The 23,112-nt window shown below is 46.3% G+C and overlaps 1 protein-coding gene across 1 annotated transcript in view; it reads left to right on the top strand.

Annotated features, from left to right (window-relative positions):
* The window catches only part of LOC144797574 (uncharacterized), a 510,336-nt gene that overhangs the window by 142,303 nt on the left and 344,921 nt on the right, over window positions 1-23,112 (top strand). The gene's annotated exons all lie outside the window — the stretch shown is intronic.

The raw sequence follows: 23,112 nt of genomic DNA, 5'->3' as shown, positions 1-23,112 counted from the left end.
AGTGCACTGATAATTCTCATACATGATAAAATACAATTAAAATAAAATATAATCGATAAAAACCCTTCATAAACCAGCTCAGTAATACATCACATAAAATAAATAAATAACGATATGCACTATACAATTTCTTACACAATATATTTCCTTAAATAAATAGCTTTCGGAATAAAAAGGCAACATTAAAAAATACAAAATGATAATTTAGTGCAGGCAGAACCATCAGTGCATTTTTATGATTTCTTATATTCTGTGGGATAAAAAGGGGTTTCAAATGTTGGCATCGCAATTCTTATAGAACTTGCAAACTAAGAATAAAGTGCTGTGTGCATTGTTTACTCGTCCCATCGCATTGGCAAGGAACCTTATCAAGTTACCAAGAAGGCATTAATTTATTTTCCGAAATGCAACCAAATGGTGAGCTATCTCACATCTAAATCTAGAAAGAAGAAACTAATATTGAAAGTTATTGATATATATCAAATACTCCTGGCAGTTCTCCCTATCTATCAAAGACGTGTAAAGCGAAACCGTCATGTTCAAGGCATATGGGCTGCAGATGGTACATTTATGAATAGATCGCCATCTGGTGTTGGGCTCGGATGATTGCACTTGTTTTTCTCTTGGAGAAGTCTTTTGTAGTCACAAGGCTGGTGACTCCTCCCTTGGGTGATAGTGCGCATGGGCATCGGCTCCATCCTCAGATTGTTTTTTTCCGCCATCGGGTTCGGATGAGGATCGAAGTGCCCCGGATCGACTTCGAGGAAAAAGTTATATTTCGGCGCGTATTCCACTTCCAATTCGATGGTATTGTTGATCGAGCGCGACTTCATTTACATCTCGATGCGCTTCGACATCAACAAGAAAAAATTACAACTCTACGTCGACGAGACCGGGAGGCCTATCTCGACGTAGTCCAGCCCGGAGTCCATGGAAAGGACTCCATTCAAAAAATGTCCAACGTCACACGAGGTGTGCAACCTCTGTTTATCACCTGACCACGAATCCAGGGACTGTGAAGCCTGTGTGGCTTTCTCCTCCAAGTCGACGATTAGAAACCGTCGAGCCCGAAGACACGAGATGTCGAGGATGTAGTCAGATGCAATCCCAGAACTGTTCGAGGTCCAACACCCTGAGGAGGAAGAAGAAGATGAAGACGGGTCGGGGTCGGAAGGGGACGAGTCTGAAGTCGACGTTCATCAAACCGTGAGTGACGACGTCCCTTTACCGAAAAACCGACCCCGATTGGTGTCGACCCCGCCTTCGAGTCCAGTCAGACAACCGAAAAAAGTTTTCGACGCCCCGTCTTCCAGCTCGGCAACGAAACCGAAACCTTCGGACTCCCACCATGTCGGATCCGAAAAACGGTCGACATCGACATCGACACCAAAGCTCCATACCAAAGAGAGCTTGCAGTCGAAACATTCTATGTCGAAACCGAAACATGCTTCGACGTCGAAGACTCCCTCGACACCGAAAAATCGGACTCGAGCAAACTCTCTGTGCTGAAAACACATCACACCGAGACGCAGAAGCAAAAGCACCTTTCGGACTCAAAAACTTCGGTACCGACACAGGAGCAACAAACAGATCCAAGACAAAAGACTTTGTTTATAGATCCACAATCTGGCAAGGTGGTGACAAAACTACCTAAAAAGAGGAAGACTCAGCCGTTGGAGGACAAGGTCCCTCCTCCTAAGAAGAGAACAATGGGAACAAATTCAACTCCTCCCCTTTCTCCACAGCCTATGGACACACCCTCTTCTCCTCTTCCTCATACTCTGCCAGCTAATCCTCCACCTTCTACACCACACCCATCTACACCTCAAAAAGATGTAGAAAGTGACACAGGGGATGGGGACCTTCCTCGGGATGATAACAATACTATCCCAGAAGACACAGACCCATGGGAGGATTATGACGCAGTGTCAGATATTGATAATGACCCTGACCTGTATCCCTCAAAACCCTCTCCTCCTGATGATAATTCGGGTTTTGCACAACTGATTAATAGGGCAGCTAAATAACACAAGGTAGATTTACGTGCGGAACCTCAGATAGAAGATTTCCTTTTAGAAACACTACCTGCTGCACAGAAATCTTCAGGGACCCTACCTATGCTTAAGGGTCTCCTCACTCACACATCAGACATATTCAAAGATCCTGTGAGAGCTAGGGTGTTAAACCCAAGAATTGACAAAAAATACAAGGCAGCCCCAAAAGACCCAGTATTTATTAAGGGGCAAATACCTCTGGACTCGTTAGTAGTATCAAACGCTCGTAAGAGAGCAAACTCACTAACAGCAAGAGAAGCTCCTCCTCCTGACAAAGAGTCAAAGTTAATAGATACCTCTGGCAAAAGAGTGGCATCCCAAGCGGCAAACAGCTGGCGCATAGCAAATACTCAAGCGCTACTTGCACGTTATGATAGAGCCCATTATGATGAGTTGGAAAAACTCATTACACATCTCCCTAAGGAACACCAAAAGAGGGCAGATCAGCTGATACAAGAAGGGAAGATAATAACTAACACTTCCATTAAGTGCGCTGTAGACGCAGCAGACTCTGCAGCAAGCTCCATAAACACCAGTATCATGTTAAGAAGACATGCATGGCTAAGGGTATCAGGGTTCAAACAGGAGGTACAAATTGCTTTATTGGACCAGCCCTTTGATGGGAAAACACTCTTCGGCTCAGGTACAGATGAGGCGTTAGAGAAAATGAAAAAGGACACAGAAACAGCTAAGTCAATGGGAGCATGGCAACAGCCAGCTCAGAGGGGTTCCTTTCGTAGGTCCACCTATAGAGGCGGATCAAAGAATACAGGCACAAGCCAGCAAACAACATCTTTTACCCCAACATCACCCAGAGGGAATTCTAGAGGCAGTTACAGAGGTAATAACAACAAAGGTAAGGGTCGCGGAAACAACAACAACCGCAACTCTCCTACCCCAAAACAGTGACTTCATACAGCTCCCCCCAGACCATTTAACACCGGTCGGGGGACGCCCATCACAGTTCCTACCTGTCTGGGAAACATCACATCAGACAGGTGGGTGAGACAAATTATCCAACATGGTTATTGCCTAGAACTCACGGCTACCCCACCAAACATCCCCCCCAAACAGCGTCCAATGAGTCAAGATCATCTAACATTATTAAAACAGGAAGTACTATCACTACTACAAAAGCATGCCATACAGAAGGTTCCACAACATCAACAAGGAACAGGAGTATACTCTCTATACTTCCTTATTCCCAAAAAAGATGGATCTCTAAGGCCAATATTAGACCTCAGACCTCTCAATGCATACATAAATTCGGAACATTTCCACATGGTCACGCTCCAACAGGTACTTCCTTTACTGAAGAAAGGGGACTTTCTTTCTACACTAGATCTAAAAGACGCCTACTTCCATATCCCAATTCACAAAGCCCACAGGAAATACCTCAGGTTTGTGGTAGAAGGACAGCATTATCAGTTCAAAGTCCTTCCGTTTGGAGTCACAACAGCATCAAGGGTGTTCACAAAATGCCTAGCAGTGGTTGCAGCACACCTAAGGAGACAGCAAATACATGTCTTCCCTTACTTGGAAGACTGGCTAATAAAGGCCACGTCACAACAGGAATGTCTTCAAAACACACAAAAGACAATTCAACTGCTACACCAGCTAGGGTTTACGGTGAACTACACAAAATCCCACCTGCAACCAAACAAGGTTCAACAATACCTAGGGGCTACTATAAATACAGAAAAAGCCATGGTATACCCCAATCCAGTCAGGATTCAAACAATGCTCACATTAATTCAAAAATTTCAAACGCAAAACTCATTAACAGCTCGAGTGTTCATGCAGTTATTAGGGATGATGTCCTCGTGCATACTGCTGATCCCATATGCCAGACTACAAATGCGCCGCTGCAAGAATGTCTAGCAACACAGTGGAATCAGGCTCAGGGTCAGATTACAGATCTGGTGTTGGTAGACGACCGCACACACTGCTCTCTGAAGTGGTGGAATACAACAAACATTTCCAAAGGGCGGTCGTTCCTGGAACCAATTCCACAAGTGGTGCTAACAGCGGATGCATCGCTCACCGGATGGGGAGCTCATATGGACAGATACACAGTACAAGGGAGATGGAGTGTACAGCAAAAACAACTACACATAAACCATCTAGAACTACTAGCAGTGTTCCTAGCATTAAAAGCTTTTCAAATGCATATTCTCAACAAAGCAGTCCTGATCAGAACAGACAACATGACAGCAATGTATTATATTCAAAGACAGGGGGGGACACACTCTCTCCAACTATCCAGACTAGCGCAGGAAATTTGGAGATGGGCCATTCCTCAAAACTTCTATCTGTTAGCCGAACACCTACCAGGGCTTCAGAATCAGATAGCAGACATCTTAAGCAGAGAGTCAGAATAAATACACGAATGAGAACTGCACGACCAAATACTGCAGCCATTCTTCCAAAGATGAGGACAACCGGAGATAGATCTCTTTGCCACTCATCAGAACGCAAAATGCCAAAGCTTCGCCTCCAGGTACCCACACCACCTGTCGCGGGGCAATGCATTATGGATAAATTGGTCCAACAAATTTGCATACGCTTTTCCCCCTCTCCCACTAATTTCATTAGTGGTTCGAAAACTGCACCAGCATTCAATGACCATGATACTAGTGGCACCCACGTGGGCACGGCAGCCTTGGTTCACCACGCTCCTACAACTCTCACAGGCGCCACACCAAAAATTAAGAATCTCACCCATGCACTTTACACAGAACCATGGAGAAATAATGCACCCAGATCCCAAACAACTGAACCTAGCGATCTGGCTCCTGAGATCTTATCTTAGAATTTGGATACTTAAATCTACCTCCAAACTGTATGGAAATTATCAAGCAAGCAAGACGTCCCACCACCAGAGCCTGCTATGCAGCAAAGTGGAAAAGGTTTGCTATATACTGTAACAGTAACAACATCAACCCTCTGGACGCATCTACACAAAATATCATTTGCTACCTACTACATATTTACAGCAATGTAACCTTGCTTACCCGTCAATTAGAGTACATCTTGCAGCTATAGCAGCATACCTGCAAAACAGGCAACACCTATCCCTGTTTAGGGTGCCCGCAATTAAGGCTTTCATGGAAGGACTCAAAAGAGTTATCCCACCAAGACTACCACATTCTCCAGTCTGGAATCTCAACATAGTACTCACCAGACTAATGGGGCCACCTTTTGAACCTATGCATAGGTGTGAAATACAATTTCTTACATGGAAGGTGGCCTTCCTTATAGCCATTACCTCCCTCAGGAGAGTTAGTGAGTTACAGGCATTAACAATACAAGAACCATTTCTACAGTTACACCAGAATAAAGTGGTTCTTAGAACAAACCCAAAGGTCTTGCCTAAAGTAATTTCAACATTCCACATCAATCAACCAGTGGAACTACCAGTCTTTTTTCCAAAGCCACAGATGGTAGCAGAGAGGGCCCTACATACACTAGATGTCAAAAGGGCAATATTATACTACATAGAAAGAACTCAAACTTTCAGAAAAACTAAACAACTATTTGTAGCGTTTTCCCCAACACATAAAGGCAATCCTATCTCTAAAGCAGGCATTGCCAGATGGATCGTAAAATGTATACAAATATGTTACATTAAAGCAAATAGAACATTAACTGTTCCCCCTAGAGCTCATTCTACACGCAAACTAGGGGCATCTATGGCATTCTTAGGGAACATTCCCCTAGATGACATATGCAAAGCAGCAACTTGGTCTACACCGCATACCTTCACAAAACACTATTGTGTTGACGTACAAGCAACACAGCAAGCAAGGGTGGGCCAGGCTGTACTAAAAGCTTTATTTCAAACTGTTGCAACAGACACCGGTGACCACCGCTAGAGAGTTAACTGCTGTGTAATCTATTCATAAATGTACCATCTGCAGCCCATATGCCTCGAACGGAATATGCTACTTACCAGTATGCATCTGTTCTTGGCATAGAGGGCTGCAGAGTGGTACATGCCCTCCCTACCTCCCCGGAAACCTGTGTCTGTTCCAACATTATCTTATTTAGATACACTTACATGGGCATCTCTTTCTGTATTCTATCATACTACTCCATCTAACCCTACTATGGCAAAACAATCTAAGGATGGAGCCGATGCCCATGCGCACTATCACCCAAGGGAGGAGTCACCAGCCTCTTGACTACAAAAGACTTCTCCAAGAGAAAAACAAGTGCAATCATCCGATCCCAACACCAGATGGCTATCTATTCATAAATGTACCACTCTGCAGCCCTCTATGCCAAGAACAGATGCATACTGGTAAGTAGCATATTCCTTTTCGCATCTCGTCACATAAGCTATGTTCAGACCTATGATGTAGAAAAGTGACCTTGATGAGATTCTTAGTTAGTGATAAGATCTGGGATAGCTCCACCCCTACTGGCAAATTAAATATAGAACTAAACATAGGGACTTTATGAGCCAACCATGGAATACGAGAAACATAATCCAATTTTAAACAATCAAGTATAAACAATTTTGTAAAGCTAATTTCTTCTTTCAACCATAAAACGACAAGTCAATGCAGCCACTTCCTCCTGCTTCCCCACACTGTGCATGCTCCGCAGAATCTTCAGATGGACCCTACCAACACCAGGAAGACCATCACTCAGGCCCTCATCACCAGCCACCTCGACTATGGCAATGCCATTTATGACGGCATCCCTATCTAGCTCCTCAGGAGACTTCGTACCATACAGAACGCTGCAGCTAAACTCATCCTGGACCTCTCCAAATGATCCCACATCGCCCCTCACCTGAGAAACCTCCACTGGCTTTCCAACCAGGAAAGATAGTAGTTCAAGATCCTCATGCATGCCTACAAAGCCCTATGTGATCTAGGACCTGCCTACCTCAACCATCTACTGAACTTTCACCAACCCGCTAGACACCTATGCTCCCCTGCACTCACCCTCGGCAAGATACCCCGCATTCACTGCACCCACAGCGGCGGGCGCTCCCTTTCCTACATCGGAGCCAAGGCCCGGAATGATCTCCCCTTCCAGCTCCATTAAGGCCCCCTTTCTGGCAGGCTCTAGAAAGAGACTCAGGACCTGGCTCTTCATCAGAGACACAGCACCCAGATACCCCTTGGGGTGATAGAGTTGTGCTTTACAAAAGCTGATTGATTTTTTGATTGGCTATGTATTATTGGGATTTGACAGACTCCTTTGTATTATTTTCAGCACCCACCCTTATATCATACCACCCCCACAACACAGACCCTGCTATGTTTAGTGAGGCCAACACTTGGAACCTGAAGCAATTGGCTAGTAGGGGAGGAAATAGAAAGACATTCCTTGCCATTTGTTGACTATTAAGCTCATCATTTGCCCTGATTCTAAATGTCGTAAATGACATAGAAAAAACCCATTGGGTGTAGAGCAATATACCTGGAGAACTGGGAGACAGGCGAGAAGCCTTGCTAGGATTTCTCCAGGAAAGTCGGGTTGTTGTACATTAATGATGATACAATTACCTTTGAAGATCTTACTTAAGGGCCCTACCCATCCCACCCACTGAGTCGGCAATATTTGATGTGATCTATTAGATATAGATAGAAATATATCGTTTATATCAAGCCAGTGTACAACTTTATTATTTAAATACTCAGTGAATTCACTCCATCCTAAATTCAGCGGTGTTACGTTAACCACTACTGCCACATAGGGACATCAGGCTGGTGTCAAATTAATAGTAATGGGATCACGGCAAGTCATCTTCTCCTTGATTACTGGGCTAGTTGATGACGAATCATGCCCCTGAGGCTCAGGGGCCAATATTTGAGTGTGCGGTAGCCTGCCTGGGGGCATTGGTGGCATAGAAGATGGGATAGGAGGTGTCACAATACTGATGTGCCACCCCCCCCCCGCTAGCTGCGCCAAGTGGGAGCCTAGCCCACCGGCCAATGGGGCCAGTGCGGGGGACAAAGCCCCCAATGGGGGAGAAGGCCAGCTAGCCAAGGATGCAAAGAGGGGGGCATATAAGCCCTGCGCCCGGGTCCAATTGGCATCTTGGAGCGGGGGCAGTGGCAGCACGGCGAAGGAATCTTGTCCCACCCACCCACACCAAAGGAGCAGCAACGTCGCAGTGCTGGAAAACGGGCAGGGAATGGGCAGAATATAAGGAGACAATGGTTGCTACGGAGACACACTGACGGGCGGTGTGTAAGAATTGGCACCCTCACACTGGGATGCGGGACGGCAGGGTGAGTGGCCAAACAAAGAGAAGGGGGTAGCAAACTGAGATGGCACTCGCTGCCCAGCCCCCGCCGGTTGGCAGGGCACAACAGAGCCTAACAAGGTAGCGAGTATGGTCCTAACTCCGGGAAGGAAGCTACCCCCGCGCAAAGTTAGCGCAGAGACAACCCAAAATAACTAACGAACGAACTGCCAGTCTAAAGGCGAGTGGACAATGGAAGTGATCAGCAAACACAGACTGATGATTTATGACCATGCATGACAGTTCACAAATAGTTTTGTATGGCAATCGCATATAACATATGACAGACAGTATATGCATGTATTTTAATAAAAACTGCGGCCAACATTGACCACTAAGAAACCAAACTGGTGTTTGCTTGTTCATTCGGAGGACCAACGTGGGTCCCATACATATGTGTACATACTCTGGAGTTGGGGCACAGTGCGGGGGTTAATAGCAGTCTGAGTGACGTAGTCCCAACCCAGGCTGTTGCTGGCTAATTTGTTTGCAGACAGGGAAGAGCATTTGGCAACCCACACCGCAAGATAGCTCCAGCACTTAAAAGCGTGTCTAGCACCTGGCCTGTCCTTGTCCCCGCCTCCTCCACATTGCATCTGGGGTACGTAGTCCCACCCCAGGCTGTTGCTGGCTAGATCGTTTGCGGGCAGGGAAGGTCGTCAGTCCATGTTTTTTGCTAAATACTTTTAAATAAAATTTATGACAGTAATTCTTAATTGCAGTATATATCCTGATCCATGTACCTTTGAAATATTGCTGCATGATTGTTACTTTTTTTCAACATTTTCATTATGTGGATTTTGCCAACTATTGTCAGTGAAATTATACATTTATTAAAGATATGGAGGCAAAAGTTATGCATACGTTATTTGTTTTCTAAAATGTCTGTAGCCTACACGAAGCAAATCACAATAAATACTGATCGCCGTCATTTTCCAGAATACCAGGGAAAACAGATCTAACAAAATTACACATCAAACGACCTATCCACACTAGTGGTGAAACCAGCTGTAATGCGTCATCTCCAGCCTTCAACAGCACAGCCTCCTTTGTTACTGTTGATCTCAGAAGAGGGATGTGTGGGGTTTCAGTCCCAGATCTGTTCGACCTTTTCTTACCTATAACTCAATTCTTTCTCAACTTCTGCCTCAGAGTTTTCTCTGATTTTGGTTCCGCTGTGGAGGTTAATACCCAAGTAACTGCAGCTCTTCAGTTTGGGCTCGATTTCTACAAAGTCATTCGCCTCCATGCTGCTAGGTAAACTGACTACTATTCTTTGTAATCTTTATGGTTCAGGGGTGACTTTACCCTGTAAGAGAGTGGTCTGCCCAGGCCAATCGCTGGCTGAGTGTGTTAAGGACTGAAGGCAGTGACGGTATCTTTTGTTCCCTTCTTAATTGGGTAAGAGTGGCTCTTCTTGTCGTGCAGGTCCGAGAAAACGGCCACTAAGGGCAGAAAAAACAACTTCCTTGGCAATCATATTACTTATTGATTGCAGATGATTAGTTTTACAGGATTGGGAAAGCAAGATATCAAAATCACCCTGGGAGAGTACAGAAGGAGTCTAGGTAATAGTCCTTCAGAGAAGAGATTCCATCTGGAAATACTACTGCAGAAAAAGAGAAACAAGCATTTACAATGCAACGGTCTCGCCTTTGCAAAAGTTGGAGCTATTGGCATTGTAAATGACAAATTTTTTATTTATGTGTTGGTTTTGAAAACATAAATAAATGGCATTGTCATTTACAATGCCAATAGCTTAATCTCTCACAAATGCGAGACCCATTGCATTTGCACCCACCCACACACACACACACAGAGACACACACACACACACACACAGAGCCAAACACACACACAGTGTCACGAGTACGCTTCCTCAGGATCAGGTGATGCTTAAAAGGGGTCCACCTCCGGATTGCCCTATACTCCGACTTTAATTATTACACAGAGCATAAAGGAAATCAGGCGAGGGAAAAGGTAAGGAAGGGACCGAAACGGGAAGGGAGGCTGAAACGAGAAAAGAAGAACACATATAAGGTTAAGTACAAGAAATCTCTGACTATGCTCATTCAATTCTCGCTAGAACAGCACCTACCACTTTCAACTAACTGTGGACTGCTCTCCTCCTCTTTCGTGGCAGGTATCAGATAATAGTCTCTATACCCTAGCATCCACTTCTGCAATACATAAACCAAGAAAATGATCAAAATCAGAAGGTCTCACAACAGGCCCCAACCTTCAGCACTCTACAGAACCATGCATACCTTCCAGCCTTCCCTTTGTAACTGAAAAGAATCCCCTTAGTTCACTCCAAATGCATAAAGTGAAAAAGAAATAGTTCCGGTATTAATCCAAGGCTGAACAACAGTTGTGTCCGACTCATCCAAAAAACGGTGAGGAACAAATAAGTCTTTTTCCTCCTGAAGTCAATAAAAGTTCCAATCACTAATAGCCAGGTTCTTTATCAAGTGATAGTTTATCCGGATAAATGAAACTAATGTTTTTAACACATCTCATCCAAGACAATGAGTACTCACGAAAAGATGCAATCCCATCAATCAATCCATTAGATAGTCAAAAACGCTGGGACTCCGTTCTCTTCAAAAACAAGGAGAAAAAATGAAAGGTCTCGGCCGAGACCTTTTCGCTATTCCCTCTTTTGCCCGAAGGAATGAAACGGATCTGGGAGTAGCGTCCGGCAGCCGCCTGAACGTGTGCATCCGTAGCAGGGAAATACCAACAATTCCTCTCGTGTTTGATTAACAACACAAGCGAGTCCAGAGGAGGCTCGGCAGCCGCCCAACGCCAGCAAACGATCCAAAGGCCACAGCTCCTTGCGTGTACCAGCCGAGACACACACGACCTCGGGAACTCGGACGCTCAGCAGCCGCTGAACGGAAACGAACAGGAAAAGCACAAACAAGATCAGAACCAGTCTCAAGTTCGGGTAGCAAATCACGTACAGTTTGCTTGCCGAAAATGGCCACCTAAGTAACCACCCAACTCCTCTCAGTCCTAGGATTCTGGGACTTGTAGTCAAATAAGAAGCTCTATAGTATTCTGCACATCTAATGTCAGCTACTCATGCAGGCGCTTCACGTGGATCGAGGCAGGTCATGACACACAGAGCCACACACGCAGAGCCCCCGACACACAGCCACACACACACATACACAGAGCCACAGACACAGAGCCCCACACACACACACACACACACACACACAAGAGCCACACCCACACATAAGAGTCTCACACACACACAGAGCCACACACACACAAAAGCCACACACATACACACAGAGCCACACACACACAGAGCCACAAACACACATACAGAGCCACACACACACACACAGAGCCACACACACAGAGCCACACACAGAGCCACACACACACAGAGCCACACACACACAGATCCACACACACACACAGCGCCACACACACACACACACACAGAGCCCCACACACACACACAGAGCCCCACACACACAGAGCCACACACACACACACAGAGCCACACACACAGGCGGGGCGAGGCTCTGCGGCGGTCACTCAGTCGGAGGAGAGGTTGGGGGTTCCGCGTGAGTGCAGGACACCCCTCTAGCTCGCTCTGGTGTGAATGCTGCCGGGGGTGTGTCTGGACTGTTCCTCTGGATGGGGCGCGCTCACGTGACCCCCTCAAAGGCTGATAATCTCCTCAGGTCTCTTATCTCAGCCTCTGTCAGAAGTCGAGAAAGATACCATTGGCAAACCGAGGAGGGAGGCGCCCAGCCTCCTCTTAAAGGGACAGGCCGGGTGAAATGCGGAGCCTTTGACAATCATCCACCTATCTCCAAACATCAGGGAGCTGCTGAAATGGGCGCTGCAGTGAGTGCGGACAATTAAACATAAACAAAACTAATGAATAACTACACAAAAGAAAGAAAGGCGCGGACTGCCGACCGTCCAGAAACCAGGGGGTTAACAAAGAGACCCCAATGAGTGCGAGATTGTCTCAGACTCCAACAGCCCCACCCCCAACCACGGGTCCCAACCGGACCCGGCCGGCTTCACCACAGCCCCACCGGCCGTGAATAAAGTGGTCTAGCATGTCACTGATCCCTTCCCCGAATCTCTCCGCCCCAGCCCTACCTGCCTTTCGCAAACAAGGTAGCATATATGACTCCCCATAGCTCTACCGACCTAGCCTGTATACAGTAGCCTGGAGTGTAACTGATCTTAATTCTCGCACTGAGTCAGCCCCAGCCCTGCAGCCCTTTCATTGAGAACTCACTGACATGGGACAGACTCCTGCCCAGCCCTACTGGCCTTAGCGAAAAGAGACAGAAAAAACGCCTGTCTCTTCCCCCGCCCGACCCCCTTTAAGAGGCAAGCTCACAGTATGAGCTGTCTGTGAATTCACGATTCCTCCTTCGTGTGCAATGGATGTGATTAAAGGAACTTTGCGAGGCCCGGCCTGAGACATTACCATTAGAGGCCAGGCCTGAGACATTAACATTAGAGGCCCGGTCTGAGACATTAACATTACAGGCCCGGACTGAGACATTAACATTACAGGCCCGGCCTGAGAGATTAATGATAGAGGCCCGGCCTGAGACATGCTGTGGATGCGCTGGGATTCGAACAGAGACTGAGGAAAGGGCGCCCCCTGCTGGAGGAAACAGCAGCCGTTTTTAAATATTAAACTCTGCAGTGTACACATCCTTCATGTCCTGCTGGAGATGTCAGTCAATACAAATCCAGGATTCTGTCTTGGATCGAGGTATCTGTGGCGCCGCCCTTGCCGGTAGAACAGTTTGTGTACAATCTGTGCAATGACTGAGCGTGCAAGCCCCGCCCTTTCGTGTAATAAAGAAATAATACTTGTGTCAGTTTCTTTCCGTGTTCACACTTCTGTGTTCAGATGAGTCTTCGGGCCCAATTTCATCCTGTGATCACACAATGGTGTCCCTCGAAGCTCCTCTTAGCGCCAAGAAGCTGCTCCAGTAACAGCTCTGCATGCGTCACAGGAGGCGCTTTAGGAATCATGATGCCAGACCTATGTCCTCTCGGCATCAAATCTAGATATAATCAAACGCAGCGCAATTGCTTTCCTTCCAAACTCTGACGCCTTGATTCACATGCACGCAGGCCAGCAGGGCTGGGGTTACTGCCCGAGCGAACGCCCCTCGTACATTAGTGTGAGGCGTAGAAGGGTCTGTGGTCCTGAAGTAGTCCCTCACTCAGACCCCTGCGAGCCTGCACAACCAGGACTCACTGTGTGATCTTTGACTCTGACGGCATCAAAGTCAAGTACATAAGGCTCACTGTGAGAGGTGAACCAGGACTCACTGTGTGATCTTTGACTCTGAGGAAGCAGCAGGAAAACATCTGTTTCTTTCATGTTGGTTAATCGTGGCACCCGCGCATTACTTTTAACATGTTATAAGTAAAGCGCGGGTGCCGCGATTATACCAAAATGAAAGAAATAGATTTTTTTCTATTTCTTTCATTTTAGTATAATCGCGGCACCCGCGCTTCACTTAATAACATTTTAGAAGTAATGCGCTGTTGCCGCGATCATACTAAAATAAAAGAAATTTCTCTTTTAGCCCCGTCCTTTTCAGACGGGCTCGGCATGACTTACTGCTGCGGTGAAAGGTTCCTTATCTTCTTTATGGGGCGAAACAGATGGCCCCGTAAAGAAGATAAGAAACCTTTTACCACAGCAGTAAGTCAAGGAGCCCAGTCTGAAAAGGACGGGGCTAAAAGAGAAAGAAGAACATCACTAGGACCTCTTCTCCAATGGCTGGCCACCGTTTAGCATGAACGGTGACGCCAGTCAATGAAAAAGAGGGGCGGGGCTTAACCTCGCTAGTGAAAAATACCCTATATCATTAAATCTCGCCAGCTCGACTGCGCATGTGCGCTGTCTTTCGCAGGCCGAGACCTAAAAATATAGGACAAAAGTTATCAAACATGTTGGTTAGGAATGAGATAAGTTCAACCACACCCATCTTCTTACGAACATGGCATTGCCCTTGTATAACATGCACAAGAATGGAAACCGAGCGTTTAGCTTCCCTACTGCCCTTCCTCCGTCCCAATGCTTCATCTTCTGACTCCTCAGCCTGTGGTCCTCAACTGCTTCTGAAACACCAAGAGGAAACTTTCTGGGACACAGCTGCACACTGATACCAACTTGTGGTCCAAGGGAAATCTAATAGGGACTCCTCCCTGGCAACTGGGCACAAGGACCCTTCCAAGACATGCAGACTACACAAGAAAGGCACTGCCTTCCACTGCGCTGGTGCGATGTCAGACCATGCTGCCAAGGAACGAGAACTGCCCTCTGGTGAGCTTGTTCAGCAGTAGTCACAGTGTGACATGTTGGTGCACAGTCTTCTAACTCAAATAGAGGGCAGCAAGGGAATGCTCCTTCCCTCACAAGTCAAATCATGGGTGGTGTGAAAGCTTAGCTAACCCTGCCTAATCATCTTTACCCACTGTGGAAATTTAAAGAGTGGTGGGTGCTCTCATGGGTGGGGGGCCATTATTTGTGTTGTCACAGGTCCCAGATGAAGGAAGGGCTCTCCTTCATTTTTTGGTCTGCAGTCTTTATTGCTCATCGGAAAAAAAAAAGAAGCATCTCGGTGAGGCAGAACCTTCAGACGTAGTGGTAGACCTAACACCTTCTGGCCCTGCGTTGTGAAGATGCTGGTCTACATGCTGGGATGAACGCTACTTTAAACACACTTTTGATACTAAAGTGGAATATTCTATAGAGCTTTGAGGAATTGAACATAGATACTCCTTAAAACATTGAATTGGTATTGTGTAAAATTTATATTTTTTCAGAAAAGTCTGTACATGTTTCCAAGGAGCTGTAAAAGATGTTGCATTGGGAAAACAGCCGACACAAAAAACAAAGGAGGGCTTTAAAAATTTAAGGTGAAGAAAGAAAAAAAGCAGTAAAGCAAAACAATTAAGAAGGAAGGAGTTAAGATATGCAGTGAAAAATGGCTGGATCAAGTAAGTGATAAAGGAAGAAGGATGTAAGAAAGGCAGAGAAGGAATATAGTGCAAGCAAATGGTTGAGAAAAGATTTGTACAGCCTGTGAGGAAATGCCCTTTTTACAGGATATCCCCAACGTTTTGCTAGATGTAGTGCTGGTTTACAGACTCTGAAGTGCAATAAGTCCTGCTGATCAGGCCCCAGTGCACATGGCTTTTACCCCTCAATTTGATGTACAATTGGCTAATATCTGATTGACATATTTAACTTGCCTGTAAGTCCCTATTATGTGGTACTCAGTGTACCTAGGGCTTGTAAGTCTAATGGGGAGAGGAGTTGGCCTAACGGCTAGGGCGTTTGACCTCGAGTCTGGAGACCTGGTTTCGAGTCTCGGCAACGACGCTTAACATCCTCTGATTCTGGGAAAATCACTTAATCTCCCTGTGCCTAACAAAAATGAACGGGTCCTCATGTAATGCAACTGGTGCTATGTAAAGCGCTCTGATACCCGATTCGGGTCAAGTTCGCGCTATGTAAAACTCAGTTAAAAAAAAAACGTCACCCACCCCTTGTGCCACCACTGCTGCGACAGTGAACACATTGATCTAGGTCTGCCTCCTGTAGGCTTGTAGCTTTTAAAATGCCAACTCCACATGGCAAAATAGCCCTTTATGCCAAGTCCAAACCTTCCTTTTTAGGTCTCGCCTAAGCCATCACGTTAGCGATGCTTTGGCGAGATATTAAGTAAGGGGGCTTTCAAAAGTGCTCCCAAAGTGCGGATCGGGTACAGTGCCTGTGCGCCGGGCATGCGCGCCATTCGTCCGCCTGCTGATCACTTTCGCGGTCGCTTTGATGTTCTCAGTGAGCGGCGCGGCCACTGAGAACATCAAAGCGGCCGCGAAAGTGATCACCATTTGCCATCCGAAGCCCTCACTTTATTGCTTTGCTTGTTTTTTTTATTTCAGCACTTCGTGGGAGACCATTTGCTTTCTTACTCCCTCATTTGTATACCGCTTCCCACTCATTTAACCACTCTCCACTCTTGCGTTATGTACCGTTACCTTACACTGTCTACAACGTTTCTTCTCAAAATATTATTGCAGCTCAACAAATATATAAATCTTTTGGATACCCCCCCTAATCGCTCCTTTGCACCAGTCTTCCCTGCTGTGGATGCATATATGAGGGACTTAGTGTATCTGCCATATGACTACGCTAAAGGGGAGCTGTTATTTTCGGACTCTGTTGCTGTACTGTAGTGCAGCATAGCCTTGCCCACCCCTTTTTATTATCCCTGTGCGTGGTGCTGCTGCGTACTTTGTCCCGTGCAGTAATTTCTGTCACTTGCTTCTCATGGCTCTGGCAGTAACCTTTAACTATCAGTGTGCCAAGCATTCTTTTTTGCACCAAAATCGCCCCTTGTTGTGATGACCTTACCTTTCTGTGCTAATAAAGCCTTCCTGTTCGAGGCATATGAGCTGCAGAGTGTACACTTAGCATTAGATCCCCACCTGGTGTTGGGCTCGGATGATTGCAGGTTGTTGTCTTCTTGGAAGAAGTCTTTGTAGTCACGAGATAGGTGACTCCTCCCTTGGACAATACTGCGCATGGTCATCGACTCCATCCTCAGATTGTTTTTTTCCGGCACTGGGTTCGGATGAAAGTTCTCCACTCCGGCTAGAAAAACCTTTCCAGCAACTTCGAAGCGTAAAAACTTTATACAAACAATATCGACATCGAATAGACTACTTTCGACACCATCAGCTACATTCCGGTGCGTCGACGCGGGCCGTTGGGCCTATCGGCGCAGTACGGCCTACGCCTCATGGACAGAACTCCATTCAAGAGATGCCCGGTATGTCGAGCAAAATTCCCTCATAGCGATCATCACGTGGTCTGCAACCTCTGTCTATCACCGGAACACGACGAGTCGACCTGCACAGCTTGTGCATCCTTCCGATCGAAGAAGACCATTCGGGATCGGAGGGCACGTCGACACGAAATGAGGAGAATGGCCCCAGCACCGGAGGCCATCTTCGAGGAGGAGATCTTCGAGGAAGACATCTCCGAGGACGAGCCTCCACTCGCCGCCGAAGAAGACTCGCCTGATCTCCAGATCATATCAGAGGCAGAGGACTCAGATGACTCGATTCCATCTCGTCAACCAGTGAGTACTATTGCCCCTGCACCACAGACACTGCCCAAGCCAAAGGCAATGGTCAGCACTCCGCCATGGGGCCCAGTCGAGACCGAAATATTCCCTCAGACGCCCCGCCTTCGGGCTCGGCTCCGAGGAAAACGACTACGCCTTCAGGTGCCTCGGCACCGACCAAGCCACACGTGCCAATTCTACCTCTTCCATCGGCACCGAAGCACTCACCTCCTTTGACACCGAAGGATTCTTCGACACCGAAGCCAAAACACCCTTCGGTGCCCAATGACAAAGATGCTTCGGCACCCAAACCCAAAGATGCACCGGTGCCGGAGCCAAAAACTGTACCGGATCCGCAAAAAGCTCCGGCTCCGAAACCTTCCGGTTACAAGAATAAGGATGGAAAGCCAAAGACACCTGCTTCCACTCCAACCTCGGTACCAAAGACTCCAAGGCCTGATTCAGAGGCACCTAAACCCTCTAACAAGCCTACCAAGCCAAAACCGCCTTTGGCACCGAACAATTTGCCACGGGACTCAGTAACGCCTCCTACAGCAAAAAACACAAAACAACCCCTATCGGCACCAAAAAAATCAACGCCGAAGAAGGTTGTAGAGGAAGAAGAACTGTTTAGACCAGATCCTAAACAAAAGAAGGTCCATATCAACCCAAAAACTGGACATGTGGGAGCTATTCCTCACAAGAAGAGACCAGCAGACACACCACTTCTACCTGTGGTTCCTGCCAAAAAGAAGGATTGTGCAACTTCGCCAATGCACCCTTCCTCTCCTTTACCTTCTTCCTCCCCTATTCCTCCTTACTTTTCACCAAGAGTTTCTCCTGTTCAATCTCCTGCATCATCACAACACACTGATGATGAGTATGATATAGGTGGGGGGGATGACACACCAGACCCACACACATACCCTGTAGATGAAGGTATCAACCCAGATACATATCCTACAGATGAAGATATATATGAGTACCCACCAAATAATGTGCCTGACATTCCTGATCCTCAGTCCTACCTGACGAAACCTTCCCCTCCAGAAGATAGTATTGGGTTTAATCACCTCTTAAATAGAGCTGCCCTTTACCACGGGGTTACAATGCACTCTGATGCCATTGAGGAGGATTTTTTACTGGACACATTTGAGCAGTCGCAAAGGTCTACACAAATACTACCCATGATCAAAGGAGTCATCAAACATGCTCCGGAAATATTTAAAGACTCTGTGCGTTGTAGAGTGTTAAATCCAAGAATAGAAAAGAAATATAGACCAGCACCATCTGATCCACTCTATATTAAGGGACATTTGCCACTAGACTCCCTAGTAGTATCTAATGCACGGAAAAGAGCTAATTCCCAGACTTCTTGCGACACGCCCCCTCCTGACAAAGAATCCAAGGTTATTGATGCATCAGGTAAACGGATTGCTGCGCAGGCTACAAATATATGGCGCATAGCAAATACACAAGCCCTGCTCTCACGCTATGACAGGGCTCACTACGATCAATTAGAATAACTGTTGGAGGACCTACCAGATCAATACAAAGATCAGGCAACAGAGCTCATACAAGAAGGCAAATTAATATCCAATGCGTCAATTAAATGTGCACTAGATGTAGCTGACACAGCATCCAGAGTAGTCAATACTAGTGTTATACTCAGACGACTTGCGTGATTACGAATTTCCAGGTTTAAGGCGGAGGTGCAGACTACCATCTTGAACAAGCCTTTCAATCAAAACCAATTGTTTGGGCCGGAAGTAGACACTACACTAGAAAAAATGAAAAAGGACACAGACACAGCTAAGTCTATGGGAGCATTACAATCCACACAGACTAGAAGTTCTTTTCGCCGCTCCTATTATAGAGGAGGCTCCAAGCAAACAGGTGCAGATACAACATAATCTTTCAAAACGCACACACAGACCTCCTCTAACAAAGGCTACTCTAGAGGAGGATACAGAGGCAATAATAATAAGGGAAGAGGTAGAGGTAACAACAACAACCACTCCTCTTCCACTCCCAAACAGTGACTTCCCTCTGCTTCCCCTACAGCATTCCACTCCTGTGGGGGGCAGATTATCACAGTTCCTACCTGTCTGGAATTCCATCACAACAGAGAGGTGGGTGAGACGGATTATCAAACATGGCTACTGCCTAGAACTCACAGCAACCCCCCCAAACATACCACCCAGGCAGCGTCCAATGTCTACAGACCATCTGACTCTGCTTCAACAGGAAGTTCTAGCGCTTCTACAAAAGGATGCTATTCAATTAGTTCCTTTAGAAGAACAGGGAACAAGAGTTTACTCCCTGTACTTTCTAATCCCCAAGAAGGATGGGACACTACTGCCAATTCTCGATCTCAGGCCCCTCAACCATTACATACAATCAGATCATTTTCACATGATCACTCTGCAACAAGTACTCCCACTACTACAACAATGCGATTTTCTTTCAACACTAGACCTAAAGGACGCCTATTTTCACATTCCTATACATCCTGCTCACAGGAAGTATTTAAGGTTTGTCATACAAGAACAGCACTATCAGTTCAAAGTCCTTCCATTCGGGGTCACAACAGCACCACGAGTGTTCACAAAGTGCTTAGCAGTAGTAGCGGCACATCTCAGAAGACAACAGATACATGTCTTCCCTTACCTCGACGATTGGCTCATAAAAGCAACATCATTCAGTCAATGTGTCCAACACAAAAATCAGACAATTCAAACATTGCACAACTTGGGGTTCACAATAAACTACACCAAGTCGCACCTGCAGCCTTCGCATGTGCATCAGTACCTAGGAGCCACCATAGACACATCTACAGCTCGAGCGTATCCCAGTCCAGACAGGATACACAGCATTCAAGCCTTAGTCTCCATTTTTCAACACCAGCAGCCTCTCCAAGCCAGAGTGTTCATGAGACTAATAGGCATGATGGCATCTTGCATCTTCATAGTTCCACATGCAAGATTGCAAATGCGCCCATTACAAGAATGTCTATCACAACAGTGGAATCAAGCTCAAGGTAAGCTCACAGACCTGGTGTTGGTAGACAGCCGTACATATCGCTCTCTGCAATGGTGGAACACCAAAAACTTGACAAAAGGACGGCCGTTCCTCGAGCCTGTTCCACAGATAGTGCTCACGACGGACGCATCCCTCACAGGATGGGGAGCCCATCTCTTACATTATACCACACAAGGCCAATGGAACAACCAACAAAGACTGTTCCATATCAACCATCTAGAGCTGCTAGCAATTTTCCTAGCACTCAAAACTTTTCAATTGCAAGTACAAAACAAAGCTGTCTTAATCCGGATGGACAATATGACAGCCATGTACTATATACAAAAACAGGGGGGGGACACTCTCTGCAACTGTCCCAGCTCGCGCAGAACATTTGGAGATGGGCCATTCCTCAAAACATACATCTGGCAGCCGCAACAAAGGAGGTGAGAGGGACGGGGACCTGATTCAGCTGCACTAAACCCCGCTCTACTAACCCCCCACCCACTCGCGGAAGTGCCTAACTGCGGGCTGGTCGCAGTGACTGCCATTGCCTGACCCTAAAATGGTGGCCACCAGAAGGCGTTATCACCAGTGAAAGCACCGACATTCCGCCCAAGCAGTAGCAGACAAGCGCCTGGGACACCATTGCTACTAATCTCTCCTGCCACACCGCCTGTGACACGCAATACCACCTTTTGGGTGCCTCGCACACCGGAAGGCACAGTGAGGTTTTGCTTGTTTCCTTCCTCTGCAAGTATACTTAACTGAGGGACGCCTTACCATAAATATCAGGGCCATGCTTCAGTGCTGCATTCTGGGGTGTCACCTCGGGGAAAGGATTAGGAGCCAGGATCCAACTTGGCTGCTCGGAGCCTCTGAATTGAATACCTAAGCTTGGCCAGCATCTAGCTACCTTTTATGTAGATCTTGAAGGAGCAGCCAGGATGCTGCATATCTTTCACAGAATAACAGCAAGGGTCCGAGGTACTTTTTTTTTTTTTTTTAACATTTTGTCAAGGCTTACAATGTCCAAAAACATATTGTCAACATATAGATTACAGTATAGTTATGTTCATCATCCAGTATATTGCAGAACAATCAGTGTCACCTTTGAACATGAAAATACATTTTACATCTCAATGCACATTTAGGCAGTTTGATTTACTTGTAGATAGGTAACGAGGTATATCCAATAATCTCTTGGTTTGGAACCCGTGGGCAGCTCCTCCTCATACGTCTGTAAAGTGTCTTTACAATAGACCATATCTTTAAGCCATTGTTTGATTCTTGGGGCTTCCCTACTACGCCAACGCAGTGAAACCCTCCGCTTGGCCAGGAGTAATGCTATCATGCAAAATTTGCTCTTGGTAGCTCGTACATTGTTGATGAGACCTAGCAGGCAGGTGCGAATCGTGCATTCAATCTGAACACCCACCATTTCACCTAGCATCCGCACAACCTCTCCCCAGTATCTACTAACCAACTCACATTCCCAGGCAAGATGTATAAAATTGGCATCCTCTACCGTACAGCGTTTACACCGTGCGTCCGAACGGAGACCATATTTATAAAGTATGACACGTTTGATGCAGGTATTTGTAGTGTAACATGCGCAGGTTGCCTGTAGGTGTGAGCATGCTGGTTATGGTGCCACAGATCGCCCATTCGTCCTCCGTCTGGTGGTTTCAAGCGTGTTATTCCATCTCTCTAATGCTTTGTGTGTGTTGTTATCAATGTCTGCCTGTAATTTAATGTATAGTTTCGATACCATATGTGTATTTCGAGGTTCGGTGAGTAGCAGTTGTAATGCGGATAGTTGTGTCGTTTGATTAGGGTAAGAAGGGTAGAGTTTCTTGATGGCCCTCTGAAGTCTATAATATGTGAACCGGAAGAGTAAAGTCTGATTGCTGATATAGAACAGTTCTTTAGGTTCTATGAAAGTGCCATTATTATACAAATCCCCCATTGTATCGATACCTACTTGTCCCAACAGCCCAATTCCCACTTTTTCCTGAGTTACTGATAGTTCTGGATGATGTTGCAGTGGCAATGCAGGTGCATAGAGCGGCAATTTGTGTGCCAGTTTGCCCAGCTTCCGCCATGCGGCATTAGTAGTGTCAATTGTATTAATGTCGCGAGTGTGAAGCGGGGCAGATGATGTGGTAATATAGCATTTAGCAGAATGGGGTGCGCATCCCCTTCTTCAACCGCTACATGTGGTAGGTAGGGAACATTGTGGTACCAATGATGCGCATACTGCGCTTGAGCACTCAAAAAGTAGAGTAGAAAATCTGGGACCTTAAAACCTCCCCTGGAGAAAGGTAGTGTAAGTGCACGCAGATCGATGCGGGCTTGTTTACCTGCCCATATTAGTCGAGTTACTATGGTGTGGTGGTGTGATGAGAATATTATTAAAAGGTATAATAATTTAGGTAAAATGCCCATCTTGACAATGGCCAATCGATCCGCCAATGTTAATGGGAGATGGATCCAGCGCTCTATTTTATCCTCAATATTACTGATTGCCCTCTCATAATTTGTGCGAATTACTATGTCTAGATCACGATGATACCAGATCCCGAGATATTTGATGGGATCAGTTTGCCATTCAAGCGGGAAT

The sequence above is a fragment of the Lissotriton helveticus genome, chromosome 12 (assembly GCF_964261635.1).
Source record: "Lissotriton helveticus chromosome 12, aLisHel1.1, whole genome shotgun sequence".
Taxonomy (NCBI): Eukaryota; Metazoa; Chordata; class Amphibia; order Caudata; family Salamandridae; genus Lissotriton; species Lissotriton helveticus.
The sequence above is the reverse complement of the archived record's forward strand: the minus strand, read 5'-3'. Positions and strand labels throughout refer to the sequence as shown.